Raw genomic sequence first — 4,557 nt, 5'->3', positions numbered from 1 at the left:
CTGTTCACCTGCAACACCCGCCCCCTCACCCCACACAAAAGAGGATTTCACACCACCTCCTCCGACCACAACTCTTCATATTCATGAAGCAGATGTGAGGAAGCAGTTTAGGAGTCTGAATGCTCGGAAAGCTCCCGGCCCAGACGGTGTGTCTCCTGCCACCCTCAGACACTGTGCAAACGAGCTGGCCCCAGTGTTTTCTGGCATTTTCAACTCCTCACTGCAGGCATGTCATGTGCCTGCCTGCTTCAAGTCCTCTACCATAATCCCTGTCCCCAAGAAACCTAGGATCACTGGACTAAATGACTACAGACCCGTGGCTCTGACATCTGTGGTCATGAAGTCATTTGAGCGCCTAGTTCTCTCCCATCTCAAGACCCTCACGGCCCCCCTCCTGGACCCCCTGCAGTTTGCATATAGAGCCAACAGGTCTGTAGACGACGCCATCAACATGGCCCTACACTTCATCCTGCAGCATCTGGACTCCCCAGGAACCTACGCCAGGATCCTGTTTGTGGACTTCAGCTCTGCCTTCAACACCATCCTTCCAGACCATCTCCGAGACAAGCTTTCCCAGATGAATGTGCCTGATCCCATCTGCCGGCGGATCACTGACTTCCTGACGGACAGGAAGCAGCACGTGAGGCTGGGAAAGAATGTCTCGGACTCCCGGACCATCAGCACCGGCTCCCCTCAGGGCTGTGTTCTTTCTCCTCTGCTCTTCTCCCTGTACACCAACTGCTGCACCTCCACCCACCAGTCTGTCAAGCTAATCAAGTTCGCAGACGACACCACCGTCATTGGACTCATCTCGGACGGGGATGAGTCTGCCTACAGGAGGGAGGTTGAACGTCTGGTGTCCTGGTGCAGCCACAACAACCTGGTGCTGAATGCCCAGAAGACAGTGGAGATTATTGTGGACTTCAGGAAGCACACAGCCCCACTCCCCCCCATCATCCTGACTGACACCCCCATCACCTCTGTGGACTCATTCCGCTTCCTGGGTACCACCATCACCCAGGACCTGAAGTGGGAGCCCACCATCACCTCCGTCATCAAGAAAGCCCAGCAGAGGATGTACTTCCTGAGGCAGCTGAAGAAATTCAACCTGCCAACACGGACGATGATGCAATTCTACACTGCAATCATCGAGTCCATCCTCACCTCCTCCATCACCGTGTGGTGCGCTGAAGCCACTATCAGGGACAAACAGAGACTGCAGCGTGTTGTGCGCTCTGCTGAGAAGGTGATTGGCTGCAGACTCCCATCTCTGCAGGACCTGTACACCTCCAGGACACTGCGGCGTGCAGCCCGGATCTCAGCTGACCCTTCTCACCCTGGACACAGTCTGTTTGACCTGCTCCCCTCAGGCAGGAGGCTCCGGTCCATTCGCACCAGAACCTCTCGCCATAAGAACAGTTTCTTCCCCTCTGCTGTTGGACACATGAACAATAACCATATGACTGTACCCGCCACTAACACATGACCCTACGCTGTGTCACTGCATCATTCCATGTTTGGCACTGATCACCACCTGCACTCATGTATATATCTTTCTACGTAGCACTCATAATTCTTATTCTCATGTATATATCTCATGTATATCTCATGCACATATCTTTCTTTCTACATAGCACTTTAATTCTTATTGTCTGCACTGAAGCACCGCAGCAATTTCCTAATGTTGTAAACCTCAACATCTGGCAATAAACCCATTCTGATTCTGATTCTGATTCTTTGTAAATAGTAGGTGTGGACAGCTGGTGGGCGGAGCTTTCGAGCTCACAGCCAGAGCTGTGTGTGTCTCTCTGACATCATGCAGACCTGATAATGGAGAAAAACTATTAGAAGCTCAGAAACATTAGGGGCAGTCTGAAGCCTGGACTTTTGGCTCAGGGATGACGTGTATGTATGTTGACCTAATATAATATGAGCTACTAAAATTATTATGTTTTTCTTTTTAAAAGCACTCTTCTCTGTAAATTATAGATTATTAGAGCATCTGTGGGAGTTTAAAAGAGTTTTTAAAATGACCTGCTGGTCTAGGCTTAATTAGTTTAGCTTGCTTTTCTTAGATGCAAACTTACCACACATGTTTTTTATCAAAAGCAAGATGCAGAGCAGTGTACAAAATGTGAAAATGCTGATCAGTGAAACCCATTAAAGCACTGTCCTGTTTCTAAAGAACATGTCTGACGAGCTGTCAGTGTGGGCAGCTAAGGATTCATTTGATAACACTTGTTTTATGCTCAGAATAGACTGATTAAATTAAATATATTGAGGTGGTACTTAACAAATTAGGCCAAGTGATTCCACTACACACCAGGACAACCATTATGAGTCTGTTGCCATGGCCACTCCTCCTGTGTGCATGTGTGTCTCTGTGTTATGTACCATCTGCTGTCCAAGTCACAGTACTATAATTGGGGTCAAGATGCACACAGAGGGGTGTCATCAATGGGGCCGTCACCTTTTGCACTTATTTCATTAGAAAAATCAGGGAAATTACACAAATCCATTTCATCAGACAAGCCCCTCTCAGAGACCCCGAGCCCTTTACATGTGTTCTAGTTTGCACATTTCACACTCGAAGCCTCTTACTTAGTGAAATAGGGTTCATTCTCAGTAATAGATCAGAATATTTCCTCATGACTGACAAGCAGGTTGAGTGATTTATATCTGTATGTATAATGTATATGTACCATTATTGAACGCGCTCAGGTCAGTGTCCCTCAGCATCAGGTCAGGTGGTGTACATCATGAAATGACCATCTAGTTAATGAAATGAAACGGCATCAAGCTCCTCTTCCTGAGTGAAAGCCTATTACACACTCTCCAGAAGCAGTAATAACATTGTGTAATATGGTGTAGGGGTTTTGGTAATTGTCTTATGAGCACAAGTTATTTGAATCCCAGAAGGTGCATCTAGCCTTCCTGAACAAGACTCAAATCCTTAATTGCTTTCCAAACTATGGTGCCAGTAATGGAAATGAACTGCTGATTGGTCGAGAGATGAAAATGAAATCGATATACACTCACCACACAGGTCTAAAGATATCTTTTGTGTTTTGCATGCCATCAGAAAGCTTTGTGTTTTAATAGAAGCATTTAGCTGACTCATTCGGAGTAACATCACGAGGAGGTTAAAACCTACGTATCGAAAGCTGCTGCTAATAAAGATCAAAAGGGTCAAAACAAGAATCTATGCTGCCTTTTTTTAATTTATTTTTTTAGCCTAGAGCATTTTTTTTAACTTGCTTAAAGCACATAGAAAACCATTGTGGTTGCAGATGCCATGTCCACACCACCGTATTTCCTTCTCTTTATTGATTCTCGTTGAGCATACGTCTCAGGATACCTATAGTCTGTCATATGGAAACATTATCCCAGATACAATACACTGTCCTCAGGCAGACTTCTTGGCTTCTTATATCACATAATGCCCCTTGGTACAGCAAGTAGCATTACATTTGAATAAACTGCTTATCATGTTATTCAATAATACAGAGAACCCCCAACAATCATATGACCCCCTTTAAGCAATGCTTTGGGAACAGTAGGACGGAAAAACTTCCCTCTAACAGGAAGAAACCTCCAGCAGAACCAGGTTCATGGTGGTGCAGGCGTCTGTTGTGACCAGTTAGAGATGAGGGGAGGAAGACAAGACAAAGACGTGCCATGTAAGAGAGCCAGAGATGAATAATAACTCATGATTATGTGCAGAGGTGTATAAAAACATAGCGAGTGAAAATGAAACATTCAGTGCATGGTTGGATTCAGCGTCACCTGATCCAGCCCTAACTATATGCTTGATTTCAAAACAAAGTATTAACAATAAAACCAATTTCACAGGTTACTCTTTTCGTATCAAACGTACAGAAGCATACAACCTATCTAGCTTTGTTAAAATGCCATCTCTTTCTTTACAGCTTCACAGCTAATTTTCTCCTTTAACCTTCCTGTGATCACCAATTTAAGGGCATATTGTTTTTAAAGTCTTCTTTAAGATACTGACGGCTCAGTGAGGGGAGGTGAAAATGTAAGCACTGTAAGTAGCAGCTATTATATTTTCTCCCAGTTGGTGAAAGTTAGTGAAGCGTCTGAGAAAGCCCCCTTTATCTTCTGTAGCCCAGTGAGCCTTTGTGTTTTTGCTCCATGCAGAGACATTGATTGGAAAGACACTGCTGAGAGAGTGACTGGTGTCCTGGCCCGAGGCTGCAGCAATGCATCACTCCACGCTATCTCCTCACTGTTCAGTCACACAGAGATCCCGCTCTTTAACACACCCTCAGCTTCTGACATACACGCACACACACTCAGACCTGAGAGAGGAACGGTCCCACATCATTTAACCCCCTGATTTCATTCTGGGACTTTGATCCAAAGACTGCAGAGGACTTCTACTCAGCTGGGGAGTGTTAATTATCCACATGGAGTACTTGGATGCAATAAAATGTCTAGGCAAAAAAACCCAACAACAACAACTTAGCCCTGTCACTTCACTGGCAGGAGTTTCACTTAATTCTTGCCACCAACTGGAACATTGTGCTCAAAGTC

The sequence above is a fragment of the Diplotaxodon limnothrissa genome, linkage group LG13 (assembly GCF_057381915.1).
Source record: "Diplotaxodon limnothrissa isolate DT_005_m linkage group LG13, D_limnothrissa_male_GT1.1, whole genome shotgun sequence".
Taxonomy (NCBI): domain Eukaryota; kingdom Metazoa; phylum Chordata; class Actinopteri; order Cichliformes; family Cichlidae; genus Diplotaxodon; species Diplotaxodon limnothrissa.
The sequence above is the reverse complement of the archived record's forward strand: the minus strand, read 5'-3'. Positions refer to the sequence as shown.